The 16,778-nt window shown below is 36.4% G+C and overlaps 1 non-coding gene across 1 annotated transcript; it reads right to left on the reverse strand.

The window, feature by feature from the left end:
• Window positions 1-16,268: 16,268 nt before the first annotated feature.
• On the reverse strand, window positions 16,269-16,374 carry LOC132045847 (small nucleolar RNA R71). Its single transcript, XR_009412540.1, has one exon. It is a non-coding gene; the product is annotated as a small nucleolar RNA R71 (small nucleolar RNA).
• Between the last annotated feature and the right edge of the window lie 404 nt (window positions 16,375-16,778).

Raw genomic sequence — 16,778 nt, forward strand, 5'->3', positions numbered from 1 at the left:
TGTCATATTCTTTTCGTAAAGATAGGTATATATATAGGTATATATGTGGTATATTTTTGGGGTAAACTATCCAAGACTCAAACCTTAGCAGCAGAATATTTGTAGCAGCTTCCAAAAAAAAAAAAATAGAATCCCCCCCTTCTCCTTCATGAACACCCCCCCTATTTATAGGACAATAAGTGGGAATAAAAATAGAAAGTTCTAGGTGACCTCCCCTCGATTTTTTTTCCCCTTTTTTTTGAAAACAAATTTCACAATTTTATAACGACTCAAATAAATTCTTCAACCGGCTCATTGTGATGTACTATTCCCTAATCATAAAACAACACATATTACAAAATGTAACCAATTTTTATCCTTAAAATTCAAATAAAATCAGATAAATCAGCAAAAACTAGGATAGTACGCATAGTCACAGATAAGACAAAGGAAACAGTACATCCAACGTATACATTATACAAATAGGATAGAAATCCTAAAATAGTACCCAACCGAATATTCAAATAGGGAATTTCCCCTAAAACCCCTTCAATTACATATTGGGTAGCACAAGATGACTAAGAGTTCATGACTCCACCCATGGCATCCCCAATATTTGAAGAGGTTTGGGTAACACCCTAGTTTAGGGTTGATTAAGAACGACCGTAAAAATGTAAAATTAGCCTGGGGAATACGGTAACCAGTATGAGGGGATAAAAACCCCCATAAATTTTTTTGAAATCGACCAAAGATTGGCCATTAATGGCAGCTCGAAACCAAACCCTAAATCGCCATCATCTCTCTTTGAAGAGAGAAGATGAGTCAGGTGGTCAAAACAAATAACGATGGGGGGGGGGGGGGGGGGGGGCAATGTATTAAGTTAAACCCCCCCTCTCCCCCTTTTATTTCAATAGATTCTCCCTCCAATTTTTAAAAATTAAAAGAACCCCCCCCCTCTCTCTCTCTCTCTCTCTTAATATAAACCAAATAATAACTAAGTGATATAAACTAAATAGAAATAGTTATTTTAGGCTAATTTAAAATTTAAAACTCACAAATTTAGGAAATTAGCTTCAAAACGAGTCTAATATTGATATAGTTCCGGAGAATATTTAAAAATGTGAAAAATGCAGTCAAAATGAGCCGTAATTCATACGTCATCTTAATTAACAATTTTTCGAGTTGGACGGAGCGGGATATGTATTTTCTTTTCAAATCACGTTTGTGAAATTAAATAACTCGTAATTTCTTGTAATTTTTAATTTTTTATGAAAATAATAATTAAACGTCAACTTTCGCAATTTTCTCGAGATTTTAAATCTTTAAATGTTTAAGGGCATCTTTACTCCATCTTGGACATGGGAAATTCAAAAAAATTAAAACGCATTTCATGAGGTGAAAATTAGGTGTCAACAATTGCCCCTTCGAAGTTTAAGGATGGCAAGGCCATCCTTGAGCTACGAATTTGATGAACCTAATTTTTACCGAATAATAGAAATTATAGCCTTTTTTGCGCAATATTTCGAAAGTATGGTAGGACCTCGGTTTCTGGGTTTCCTACATATCTCAGGCTAAATGAGAATTCAGGCCGTCTGTAGTTCTGACTCTATGAAGACCATAAAACAAAGAGTTTTCTTTGAACTATCCTGAGATGTCCTGAGATAATTATAGGGATATGGCCGAGTCTCGAAACTTGAGTAGCCTACATATCCCTGGCTTTGGTAATCAGGCCAATTGTAGTTCGACTCGATAGCTCGAAAAGGAATATCCCTTTATGTGGGAACCCCTTTGACTATTTCCGGTTGAAAATTCGAAGCGGAGGCGATTTTCAGAAAGGACATACTAGTGTTGATGCTTGAAATGATCTCCAATCCCCGATGTAGAAAGCTTGACTCTAGTACACGGTTTTTGACCGGCTGCCCAAGAAAAAGTTCCATGTATGCCTCGCATGTTTTGAATCTGGCTTTTGCTTCCATCTTCGGTAGCTTCTAGCTCGTTTCCAAATGCTGAGTCCTGCGTGTTAGTCTTTTGAAAATTTTAATTTTAATGTAGTCATACCTGTGTGGTATTTTGCCATTTTGTTTTCATTGTAGTCATTCTCTACTATTACATTCGTCTTTTCGCAAACGCTTGTCCGTCGTCTTCCCTTTCTCCTGTAAATGTGTGTTTTTGTGTATATTTTTTTTTGAAAAATAATCTACTCTGGATAATAATTACGATACTTCAACCGGCTTTTTTTCATCATCGTCAGATGTTTCCATCGTTCAATGATACCTTCTGTTGGGATTTGAGTTGAGCTATACCGCATTTTTGCGAACCTACACACTCCAGTCCGATTGTCATTTTCGTAACTCATATGTCAATCATGAAACCCATATTTTCTCGTGCGGGGCCGATTTTGTTTCTTACGACATCCACTACCCTCGAAAATTTGGCGTTACATCATGTTTGCATATTGTGATGACTGTCCAAATCTGGTGTCGCACATCCCGTTATCCGCATATGGTGACAGCGGTATACCAGTTGGTCTAACATTACCTATAGTAAAAAATACCTAAATGTAGGCGCACATCGTAGTGCGATCATATTCCTCTCATGATGACCGCTAACCCCGTGTCCGAATTACAACATTTAGTCGGAATTTTCAAGTTAACTATCGCATATTCAAGGGCGGAGCCTTTTCTCATGACTACCACTATCCCGAACTATGATTACATTAACTTGAAATAGGAACGCAATAGCGATCGCAAATCTTGACGTAGGAATCACATTCGTATTTCAACGATTGCGGATATCAGGCTCGAAATTACGCTACCTATTTTGGCTATATAGATGGAAGATGACTCAACCCCTTCGGCACGTAGTCGCTTAATCCATATCTTCATTTTGAGGAATGAAGCTTACCTCGGTGGCTAGACTTACACCTTCCTTTTTTGACTACGGGGAGAATACCCGCCCGTCGACAGGATTCACATCTTCCAAAAGGACTAGACTCGATTGTGAGTAATGGCATTCAATCCCACTATCAACGAGTCATTTTATATTTTTAGATTTTTGCCCATCCACTAAGCCAATGTATCAAGGCAAGCCATGCGGCGTCTAGGCCGGGGTCTCAATACCTTGATATAAAAGCTGTTTTTAGTGGAAACCCGACTTCTGATACCGTGATTATATCTTCCAGTAGTCTTTAAAGTTTTCTTTTCATAAAAATTTTCGTGCTCTGCAAAATGAACAAACCTATTAGTGTAAAGAAAACTTTACTTGGGGAGGGTTTCGTTACCCTTTCGTATACTCGTTTGTGCCGCTATTCTTTGACACTTCTCCTTCACTTGGCCTGTCGTCACTGCCCTGTTTTAAACAGTCTAGCGAATGAGTTAGTGTAAAACATCCATGCTTATTTGTTCCTGCATCCACAGAAAAACTTGTCAGTTTCCTATATGGTCGATCGCTCTCTCTACGTATGGACCTCTTTCATTCATATCTTGGTAGGAAAGGATGCTCATTTTCATTAAAATCTTTTTTTTTAGCAGAGCTAAGGAAGTTTTTGTGCGATGATTTTTTTTTTTTTTTTGAAAATCTATGTACGTATGTTTTGAAAATAATATTTTATACACACCTGTCACAACCTAAGCGGAGGGCCATGACGGGCACCCGGTGCTAACTCACCTGGGCACCTTTTATCATACATTCACATTTTACATCTAGGTGAGCCACATAGACTAGTCATAATTTCTATCCATCATTCATGCTAATCTAATTGGGCGACAATACATTCATAACATCATTAACAACTATGCCCACATCAATGTACATAAGCCGACGAAGCTATCAAAATGATATACAAAATATAAGCCGACAAGGCTAAAGACATCTAATCATACATAACTGTCTACGAGCCTCTAAGAAAAGTATGTCACATTATATAGGCGGGACAGGACCCCTCCATGCCCATAGGTATGTACACAAAAGAATAATACCCAAAAGCTATAGCTCCGGAAGAAATGGAGCTCCTCTATGTAGTCCCTGAATAAGAAATCTACGGATCACGCTTGTCTGCCTGTCCACCTGCGGGCATGACGCAGCGTCCACAAACAAAAGGACATCAGTACGAATAATGTTCTGAGTATGTAAAGCATAATCAACATCATAATAGAAGCATAAGAGACAGCATAAGAAATAGCATAAGATGGGAGAATCTGGAGATAGTAGCCATAATCGTAATTACTTACTTGTCTTTCATAGGGACCTTCCATTTTTAATGCGTGCTTATGTACATACATATATACATATACATATATCCATATTTGTATCCATATTTGTATCTGTATTCATGTACATATTCGTATCCATATTCGTATTCATATTCATACATAGCATACCCGACCATAAAGGTTCGGTGGGTTCACATACCCGGCCATGACAAGGCTCGGTGTCATACATACCTGGACCTACCAAGGCTCGGTGTTATCCGTACCTAACTGCAGTGGTGTGCGCGCAATAGCTATCATACCCGGCCATATAAGCTCGATGTTACTTAATAGTCATACATACTTAATTCCGTATACGTAGGAGTTCATGAGTATCATCATCATCGTTGACATCATCATTTTCGTTATATCTATCCTTAGAGGATCAACTATCATATAAAAGAGGCAATGAATCGTGATCGTATCGAGAATCGTAAGCTTTGGTAATATTAGAGATAGAGTCAGTTGGAAGACATTATGGGGCTCATGAAAGGATACATATAGCAAGGAAACCATGCCTTAATGAAAGAAGGGTTAGCCTTACATACCTCGTTGTCTTCTTAACTACTTAACGTTCCCCGTTGAAGCTTGAATAATCTACATTTAGAAGGATTCATACCATGGTTAAGCCTTAATGATACTCCTAAATTCAAACTAGAATAATTCATGACCTAATGAAAATTGGGCAGCATTTCCCCTATTTCGTCAACTTCACAAAACAACTCCCAACAACCACAATAACATCCATAATACACTCATAACATCATAATCAAGTGACCACACTTCATTAACCTTCAATAATTCATCCTTATGTTCAACTCTTGCCAACAACTTCACACCCATTTTAGTACATTTTCATATAATGCTTATTTATCACCATTATTACCTTCCATAACAAGATTATAACCATATTATACTAGTAATCATGACTCAAGTTAGATCACTACTTAAAAACATCATAAAAATTACATTTAGAACTCATCTTCTACTTCCTCCTTCTACCCAAGTTGTTCAACAACTAAACATTCGTGATAACATGTAATAATTATGAAAACTAACATTTTTATCTCATAAGAATGAGCTTTGGAGAAAGCTATCAACTTATATGGAAACTCTAGCTTTAATATCCAAAGAATTCTTGGAGTCTACTAAACCTAGCATGACTTCTAACACATGGGTATCTTGATCCTTGCCTCCTGATATTTAATCTCCCTTGGATTTTGGCTTGGATTAGTTTATGGAGTTGAAGAGAGGGTTTTTAGAGAGCTTTTGGATCTGATTTGGTAAAATAAAATGTCCAAATGAAGTGGAGTGAAATATATAAAGCGTGACTTAAATCCCATCGGGCAATTCTGCGCCCATTTTTACGGGCCGTCAAAATTCCTACGGACCGTCAAAATGGTCCGTAGAACTGCCCAGTCAAATATGGTTCACTGTAACCATTTTATGCTGGGCTGGTACAATTTGACGGGCCGCAAAAATTTCTGCGGGGCGGCAAAATTCCTGCGGGCCGTCAAATGGTCCGCAGAAATTTTCTGCTCAGACAGTCTGTCTTGAAACACCCATAACTTTTTACTACAATGTCACATTGATAAACGATTTATTGCGTTGGAAACTAGACTCGATGAACTTCAATTTGGATAAAAGAAACACACCAAAACTCCTCATATTCTAGGAGATATGCCTCCCCCAATTTGGACCAAAATCCTATCCGAAAATTTTTGCCAAGTTTTCCCAAAGTTCCTACAAACTCCATTCCTTAATTTATTTGTTCTTAAACCCTTCCATAGCATATTTCATGGGCTTCAACCCCCATAACCATAATATGGGATAATATATAATCTCATATATCCTAAGGTAACTCCAGTTTCCACGATTAGGACAACTAACACGTAACGAATCTCAACGGACGAAACCATGAGGTGTAACAACACCCTTTTAATGTCATGACATTATTTACTCAAGCAAGGTCTTTCGTCTCTTATTCTTCTTCTTGATCTCGACTCGTGAAATTTTTTGAATCCTTTTCGAAAATTTTGCCCCAGTTTGTATACATCTTTCTACCAAACTCGAGTTTTGTTACGTCGAAGGAATTTTTGAGACCCTCTCAAAAATTTTGCCCCAGTGTAAGTGTGTACTTGTCATTTCTTGGTTTTGCCGCGTTTGAGGAATTTTCGAGATCCCTCTCAAAAATTCTGCCCTAATGTAGAAATTTTACTTAGTCCGTTCCTTAGCACTGATGTATTCAAAGAATTTTTGAGGTCCCCTCAAGAATTCCGCCCCAGTTTCCTTGTAGGGCTTATCTTTATCTTTCTCTCTAAATATAAATTGGTTTGTGATAAAAATAGTTTTTGCTTAATATTTCCGCAAATAATATTATTCATTTATGCAAAAATAGTGCATTTCAAGAATCAAAAGTGGTAAAATTTTATCCAAAATTGGGCATTTGGGGTGTCGGACTAGAACACTTAGGCTAATATCCGATGGTTCTTAGCCTAAGTAGGACCCTATGTAAATCCACCCAAAATAGTTTTGAAACTATCTATACATATATATTTTAGTACAGAAAAAAGTTTTTAACAAAATATTTTTTAGGCATACTATTATAATTCATATATTGATAGTATACTATATGATCCATTTTTATTTTATGTTTTGGTCAAGTTTTGGCCAAAATTTATTTTTTAATCTAAGTCTCAATAGTCACAGTTAGTCCCACAAGTTTAGTCTAAATCAGTCCACACGTTCAAGTCCATACGTTTCCCAATGTCCAAATCAGTCCCATAATTTATGAAATCGGTCATTTTCAGTCCAAATCATATTAAGTCAATCCGTTTGAAGTCATAAATCTTATTAAAGTTTGCAAAATTGGTTTTACATAGTTTTAGAAATCGGGTTTAGGCAACATTAAATATGGGGTAACCTTAAGGGTTCCAATTTATAGGCAAATACACAAGTATAGAATTTAAATGCATAAATAAATAAAGAGATAGGGATATTAGGCCGACCAAGCCCAATTAGAGATAAATAGGCAATAAGATATCCTTAGGGTCCAAAATTATGTAAACTCCAAGAAAGGTTGACTCGATGTAGATACGTCGGTGGGCCTCGTCGTGGCCCACCAACGGGTTTGGGTGGACAAAGCAAAATGTGTATGCACAATATTGGTATACTAATCAACATAGCTAAGGACTAAAATAATTACAAAGCGAAAAGAAATTAATTACATTGACTTGGGCCAAGCCCACATTAATAACCAAAGCAGTAAACAATTTCGTAAAATAGAAGCCCAAAGCACAGCCCAAAACTGAGTGCAAAAACACATAAGGAGGTCTAACAGACCAAAGAGATGCAACCCAGAATCAGAGGCCCAAATTATAACTTTCCCAGATTTCCAATTAAGTGTAAGACCCAAGTTATACGCAAGATATGCCTCAAATATGCACACTTAGGAGAGCAAAACAGTGTTGCATACCCTCCATATACTTGATATAAACTTCATTTTTCTATCTAAATTTATTCCCAGAGCTATAACTACACCAAAGCTTCCAAACACTTCAATTTTAAGCTTGATCCTAGACTTTTAGTTGGTTTTCAAGACAAAAATTTGTAGAATTACAGTAATGCTGCTAAGTGGTCTGGTCAATCTCATAAGGACTCCAACGAATCCTCTAACTAAAACTAAAAACTCTAAACCCATCCTTAAGAAACAAGTTGCTAAAGACTTGACTCAAATAATTTGGAGAAAGAAGAAAAACAATAGCTAAGTGTTACAGATATCCCAGCAGGTCTAAACCATGTGACTTAAATTGTATGGTCACATGAATGTCAAAATGGCAATGGACCAAGTAGCAACAATGAATAAATAGGAAGTGCAGAGCAATCAGATTAGTCAGTATCAAGGTGATGTACACACAACATTAAGTCCTACTTAGCTTTCAACAGAATCAAGGGACAACACCAGGCAAGATACATGATTGGCCAAGCTAAAAAGTTCCTTTTTGACCAAGAGGGAGCCAAATCGCTTTCTAGAAGTCATTCTTTTAGCCGTATTTTTCACTTAGCTGTGTTACGAATTAAACAACAAGGTACCGAGTTATTTTAGGCTAGTTTTATCTTTAAGCAAGTTCAAATACTCAAAGGCCAAGTATGCAGGTTCATCAAGTATAGTTAAGTCTATTCATGGCAAAAGGGAAAAGTTCAGACAAAGGCACTTAATAGTTCAGGAGTTCCAAAAATATTAAAGAAGGAACATGATCTTACCTTAGGTCTTTCAACAATATATCAGTCATGGTTCAGTTTCAAAACAAGCAAATAGGGATCAAGAATACATAATAGGCAGTCTCAGCTTGCACAAGCAAATGTTAGGCGGGAGGTGTATCATAAAAAAAAATAGGGGACAAGTGTGCGTATGCGGCAATCCTAGACAACACAAGCGAATGACAGGAGGGAGATGTATCACAAAACAAGTGTCACACTCAAACCTTTGAAACAACTTCAACATTAGTTTAAAATCCCCACACTTAGACCATTATATGATCATACTAGGCAAAGAGAACCAAGCAGACTATAAGCAATATATGTATCAAATACAAGTTGGTAATGACAGACCAATATGAACATGACAAGCAGGCAGCCAATATGGGATAGTGCAGTGATCCACAAGTCACAAACAAGTCAAAAATCAACAAGCTAGCCACCCCCGCACCCTGTTATTCCAGTTTCAAGTTAAGAACACAACTTTTTTGCACATCCTATTCTTTATTCCTCTTAACAAATTCCCAGAAAAAAAAGAAGATCAGCAATCACACAATGTTCAGCCATCTAGACTCTTTAAGATAAACTAACCAGACAAGTTACAAGTCTTTTAGACCCTTACTTTAAACAAGTATCTAACTTAACAATCTCATAATACAACTGTGCTAGTTCAAGGGAGTCAAACTTAGATTTCAAATAGCTAACAGGATTCAAAACGGCAAATCACAGTATAAGTCAAATAAGTAGTGGCCATAAAACAATAAATTCCTCTTCCAAATCTTTTAAAGTCACAGAGTCAAGAACAAGGAAGTTAAGGTCCATTTTAGAAATTCGCAAAACTAGCAAAGTTCTCATATCAACACCCAAAGTTCAAGCAAATAGCTTTTAGGAAAGAGAGAAATTTTCAACATACTAGTTAAAAAAAAACCATTTTTTTTTTTACAAATTCATATGAGAAATATTGAGAGCAACAACCTCAAATTAGGAAGATGGGGTTCAACATGATCATGACAAGCAGAGTATTAGGTCTCTTCTAGTTCAACATAGACAAGATAACACAGAATCACACAAGACACATTTCCAAGTTTGAAATTCATTTTTTCAAGTTCACAAGAATCTTCAAAGGATACTTCAAGACCAAATATACATCAAGTTCCCGCCCTTAGTTTTAAAACCAGCAAGATATTCACAGAAAACACAAACAGACCTAGGCAGACTCTCAAACATTTTGAAAACCATTTTTTTTCCTCCTAGAGATTCTCAAACCCTTTCAAGAGATCTCATGCCATCTTTAAGGCAACTTTAACCATTAGTAACAAGTAAGAGGGAAAACCACTCTTCTTCTAAACTCCCAAATTAGTTTTTAGCTAAGATGACTACCCTATAGGTACAAAAACAATCTCAAACAAGACCACAATTCTTCATAATTTAATAAAACCAATAACGATATAACAAAAATCAGAGAAAGGAGTTCTATAGCTTTTAACATCACACCTAAACTCCACAGAGCTTCAACACACTTATTAAACACGAGTAAGATACATCTAAGAAACTCTATATCGCATTCCACGTACTAAACAGTTTCACAACCCAAAGCATATTATGATTCGAGCAACATAAATAATAATATAAACTGAAACAGCAGACTGAAGTAGGCTTAAAACAGTAATATTACCTTTTTGGAGGGCAACCTAAAGATCAAACAAGGGGGATTGGATCAACACTTCAATAAACACTTGAAAACCCTTTAAAAGATGATCTTTTTTTTCCAATTTTCTTCTTGTATATTATAGTATCGCTATAGTTTTTTGGTATTTTAAGTAGACAATAGTGTGTTGTAGAGTATATTTCATGTATATAAGCTAGATATTTTCAGAACTTTTAGAGACTTTTTCAAGAAAAAGAGGATCCTCACAATGGCCAAAAGACTTTCTACTTATAGCCTCTCAAATAGGGTTTTAAGGACAGAAATGGAAATAATCCCATTCCCCCCCCCCCCAATTCTTCCCTAATTCCAAAAACACTACCAATTCAAAAAATCAGAATAGCCAATTGGATTTTTCACAATTTTGCCCAAATTCGTACTATATCCTATCACAATTACACACTAAATCACATAATACAAACAAACTGTACCCTAAATTCTAATAAATCAGCCAAAAAAATGGAATAGTATGCCTAGTCATACAATAAAACAAAAATACAAAGTTTCAACGATACAAATCTCACCTAAACAGATAAAATCCCTCAAACCTAGTACCCTATTTTTGGAAAGGACCTATGGGAAAATACCCTAGGTCTTTCACACTTTGTGGGTAGTGCACAAGTTGGCTAGAGGCTCAAAGGCTTCGCCCATGGCTACTACACACGCGAAGGACCTGCGCAACATCCCAACCCCCCTATTCGGGTACAAATCAATGATCAAAACAAACGAAATATGTGAAAATAAACCTGGTAATCATAATAAAACATGATAAAGGGTGGAAATCCTCAAAAATTCGGCATACAACAGTCATGAGACGCTATGAATCAGACCAAAGAACAAATCCTAACGCCGTCGCCATTTTTCTCAAAGCGAGAAGAGGGGTTAGGTGGTCAAACAAATGAAAACGATGGGGGGAAAATTTATTAAGTTAAATTTCCGCCCTTTTATTTTTATAGACTCCCCCTCCCCCACCCCAAGTTTTAATAATTAAAATCAAAACCCCCATCTTATTATAAACCAAATAATAACTAAGTGATATAAACTAAATAAAATAGTTATTTTAGGCTAATTTAAATTTTAAAACTCACAAATTTAGAAAATTAGTTCAAAACAAGCCTAATATTGATATAGTTCGGGACAATATTTAAAAAATGTGAAAAACGCGGTCAAAATGAGCCGTAATTAATACGTCGTCTTAATTAATAATTTTCTCGAGTTAGACAGAGCGGCATATGTATTCTATTTTTGAATTATATTTATAAAAGTAAATAACTCGTAATTTCTTGTAATTGTCAATTTTTAGAATAATAATTAAACGTCAATTTTTGCAAATTTCTCGGGATTTTTGAATTTTAAAATTTTTATAAGGCCTCCTTACTCCGTCTTGGACTTGGTAAATTTGAAAATTAGAATACGCATTTTATGAGGTGAAAATTAGGTGTCAAGAACTAGTAGAATTAGAATCCGTAAATCTGGTCTTCCACGTGTCTATGCTACAAAAGTGTATTAGAGACCCATCCCGTATTACTCCCATAGATGATGTGCAAGTCACAGAATATTTAACTTACAAAGAGATTCCAGTTACAATTTTAAATCGACAAGTTCGTAAGTTAAGGATGAAAGAAGCGGCTTCGGTAAAAGTGTTGTGAAGGAATAACAATAGGGATGAGATGACATGGGAACAAGAGGAGGCGATGAAAAGAAGATATCCCCACTTGTTTCACACCATGGGGGATGCCCATACTTGATGGATATATTACAAGGTGAGTCTTATTATTTTACGTTCCTTACTCGTTGTTTGATGGCCCTGTGCGGCTGATATCTGTGCTATATTTCTATGCTTGGCCTTGCGAAGCATTGGATGTACTTTCTGGGCTGCATGGAGGTTTGGGATAGTTTGAATTACAGGGAATACTCTGTTGAAATTCCAATAGATCTCCGAGAGCTTAACATTCGAGGACGAATGTTTCTAAGGGGGGAAGGATGTTACACCTCCCAAAAAAAATTACGTTGTTTGTGTCGTAAGTGAACTCGCCTAAGCTCGGAGAGGCCATGGAATTCCTATAAGGTTAAGGAAGACCTCTAACAAGTGTCAAGTAAGTATCTAAAGTTTTCGGAATCAAGCAAATCGAAGAAATTAAGTTTGTCGAAACTTTAGGAAAATTTGGTAAAATTCTAGATAGGATATTTGGTCCAATTTGAGGAAGGTATATGTCCTAGAATATGAGGGGTTATGGGTCGCATTACCTATCTAAATTGAAGTTCATTGAGTTGGTTTTTAACGCAACAATCTATTCGTTGATACGAAATCGGAGTAGGAAGTTACGAACATTTTAAGACAAGCTACTCGGGCAGGCCATGGGCCTCACTGAGCAAGCTCCAAGGTATGACTTGGGGTGCACTCAGCGATCCAAGCAGCCCAGTTGAGGTGGTGCAGATATGTTCTTGGCTTATAAATTTATTTCCACGACTTAGGGTTCATTTATTTCATTAGAACAGAACCCTAGAGGTCCCCCAAGCTCTCTCAAGTCCTCTATGACCATGCTAAGTCATTTTAAGAGAAGATCAAGCCTCAAAACCTTAACAAGTTCATAGAAGGTGTTTGTTCTTGCTTCTAGTTGAAGTTATGGTAACTTAGCCTTGAAGTAAGTTGTGTGGGATGAAGTTCTTCAAGATATAGGGTACGTTCTTCATCCTATATGTTGTGTTGAGTTGTTTTGGAGGTTCAGCAAGTCTTAAAGTGAAGAGAAACATGGTTGGAAGGAGCATAGATGTTGTATTGAAGTTGTTGGGTTGTAGACTGATTTTTAAAGGATGGTTTGGACTGATTTGAATCTGTTTTGAATGTAACATCTTAGATATGTTGTTGTTGATGTTATTATTGATTTTTTGGGGTTTTTTTGGAATTGGATGGAAGCAGAGAATATAGAGAAAATGTTGTCCGATTTCCGTTAACTCACCTACTAGTTTAATTTGGCCTTGTAAGTATTTCCACAACTTAACCTTAGTGTGACTCATCTTAAATGTAGATTTGCAAGCTCAGGAAGATATACGTTGATTGGTTAGGTAGACGACGAGGAATGTAAGGCCAACCTTGCTTCATTTTGGCATGTCTTATTATGAAACGAATCGTAAACGGAAATCTCTCCATATTGTATTCTACTCACGGTGGTTATATTATCTCTATATTGATTGTCCCTTCTTGTGGTTATTTTCAAATATGCCTCAATATGAGTCGTGAGTCTCAAATTAAATCCATGAGATTGATATGGATATTCATAATGTAACTTGGAAGATGAACGACTTGAAAGTCATACCAAAGGAAGTTCCAAGTCTTGTAAGTTCTATCATGCATTACTTACTATATACGCATATATATATATATATATATATATATATATATATATATATATATAAGGGAAAAGGAAAGGCGTAATATATGCAAACCATCTGATCAGCTAGTATATGATGATAATGATGCCAGAAGGGACCCAATATGATATGAAGCCCAATGGGGCAAGGCTCGATGGAGCGAATGGGTAAAGGCATATATATATAATCATGTTTTCAAAAAGTTTAATGCGAATATTTATGGCCCTCAGTGGAAGGTTATGGTAAAAGTTGATTCTCGTATCCCTTTTCGATTCATGTCTTACTATTATGTTTCATTTCTGCCTTACATATTCAGTGCATTTTCTATACTGACACCCTTTTGCCTGGGGGTGCTGCATTCATGCCATGCAGGTTCAGGTAGACATGTTGAGGACCCTCCTTTGTAGGCTATATATATATATATATATATATATATATATATATGTCATTTCGGAGGTCTTTCGGACTATGTCCTATATTGGGCCACCATAATATGATTACATACCTTTTAGAGGCCTGGTCGGCCACTATTGTGTGTGTGTATATATATATATATATATATATATATATATATTGGTTTGAATTATGATACTGAATGCTTCATCTCTATTTCATAGATGTCATTTATGATGGCCTAAATGGCCCAGAAATAAGGTTAACCATAAGATGGTTAAGTATGCTCGATTAAGTGGGGCACGGGGTGCCCGTTACAGCCCTACGATTTGGGTCGTGTGATGTTCCATGAAATTATGGCACATTCGATATCTTTTCACGAGAAGTTTTACTTGTTTTTAAGCATGTGTCGTTTTGATGTTTTTGTTTTTTTTTTTCCAGGTAAATCGAGGAGTTAAAGGACAAGAGCACAGAAATTACATAATTTGGCAGTGATACGAAGTTATACGAGCCGTATATTATTATACGGACCGTAACCCTAGCCGTAATTAGTGGATACGAGAAGCAAAATGTTGAAGTTGGAGGATACTGTTATACGGGCAACTTTCACAGACCGTATAATAATATTCGGGCCGTGTAATTGATCGTATTTAGTGGAATTTAATTGAAACAGAAAGCGGAGTTTGAAGATGAAGTTTCACGATTCAAGTTTCACGGACCGTATAAGTTTATACGGGCCGTATAAGGCGATTGTATTCTCAACTGAAGACTTGAAGAGCTTTTGGCCGTATAACTTTATACGGTCCGTATTTTGTTATACAGACCGTATCATATCTTTGTCAGGGACTTAATTGCAAATTTATAATTTTATGTTTTTGGAACCTTATAAATAGTTCCTTAGGGTTTTATTTATTATCAGTTGTCAGTTTTAAACTATTATTCTCTAGCATTGAATACTCATAATTTTTGAAGCTTTTTGGAGAACAAATAATTGCAATTATTTTCTTTTCCATTCCAATCAATCGGTTAGCATTATGATTTCTATTATCTTTTCTTGTTCTTCTCCTACTATGAGTAGCTAATTTTTCTACTAAGATTGTGGAACCTAGGATGGGTGTTTTGTGATTGGGGATTGGGATTGATATACACATAATGGATTGTTAGGGTTTATTTATTCCTTATTCTTCATTCATAATTGATGGTTGCAAACATTGATTAAAGACATAAACTTTGCTTAACTTGGGAAAGTGAGTAGGGTTTGGTAAGAATAAATCATAAGAACTCAAGACTTTAACCCTTGTTTAATAAATTCACTTAGGAATAAGAACAATTTACTTGGCATGACTTAACCGTTCTTCATATATACTCTTTTATATTTGGGAAAATCATAAAGAGAAATAATCTTTAATTGTTGGGAAACATTAGGGATTCAAGTATAGGTTAAGTGCATTCTAATAACGATCCATTAGAAGTACATCATGATAAATCACCATAGCATACACTTTATCTAAAGGGGGATACAACCTTGGTTTCTTTTACCATATATTACAATCCAAAGCAATTTGTCATAAACAACCAATCTTCTATAAACTCAACGGAATAAGAAATTAGACCTTAACAAAGTACTCTATTATTTTAGTAACCTTTTTATACCATATTCCCTATGGGATTCGATCCCAACCTAGTTGGGTTACTATATTTGACATCGTCCGCTTTACATCATTTAATAGGTGTAATTTAAGCGTATCAAATTTTGGCGCCATTGCCAGGAAATGCGGTTTTGAAATTACTAAATAGATTGTGCTTTTCTTAAAGTCTTGTTCTATTCCATTGCACCTTTTTGTCATATACTGTGAACCAGGTGATCATGCAGAACAATAATAACAGACGTGGAGCTGCTGGTAATAACAGGGTGCAGGAGGTTAATCAAGATCAACCACCAGTCGAGGTTGAGAACCCGTTTGCTGATATGTTAAATGAGATGGAATATGCCTCTGATATTGTTCCACCTCAGGTTACTGTGGCAAACTGCAAGATTGACTCCACCATTTATCAATTGCTCAGTCTTGAGGGCCAATTTTGCAACTCCACCGATGATGACCCTCACCAGCATTTGAAGAATTTTGTGGGTGTGTGTGCCTAACATATGCAGAATGCTGTGTCCAATGATGCTATTCGGCTAAGAGTTTTCAAATACTCTTTAGCCGGTGAAGCCAGAGTTTGGTTTGAAAAGATGACCTATAACACAATTCATACATGGGCAGAGCTGGCTGCTGTGTTTCTCAAAAAGTGTTTCCCTCCGAGCAAGAGAGTGGAAATTCGTGACAAGATTTATGACTTCAAGAAACTACCAGGGGAACAACTATTTGAAGCATGGGAGAGCTTTAAAGAATATCTGCATAAGTCTCCAAACCATGGTTTTTCGAATAATATATTGATGGAGAAGTTCTACATAGGGCTAGAGCCAATGACACAAGTTGTGGCTAACAGCGCAGCTAATGGGTGTTTTATGGATAAAACTTATGCTCATGATACACAATTGCTTGATAAGCTTACTACTCATAATCAAGCATGACACTCGACTGCAACTGGTGTGGCTTATGTAGGTCCGACGATCTAGAATTTTGTGAAGGAGAATAAAGAGACTCAGCAGACTTTAGCTTAGTTAGCGACCAATATTTCTTCGCTGACCAAGAGGCTTGATGAAAAGGAAGCGAAAAAGGTTATTGTTGTTGAAGAAATTTCGGGAATGCCTAAGGAAATGTACCAAGTTCAAGAGGGGCCATATCAAGAAGGGCCTTCTATGCATGATGAGGATGCTAACT

This window comes from Lycium ferocissimum, unplaced genomic scaffold (genome assembly GCF_029784015.1).
Source record: "Lycium ferocissimum isolate CSIRO_LF1 unplaced genomic scaffold, AGI_CSIRO_Lferr_CH_V1 ctg8201, whole genome shotgun sequence".
NCBI lineage: Eukaryota > Viridiplantae > Streptophyta > Magnoliopsida > Solanales > Solanaceae > Lycium > Lycium ferocissimum.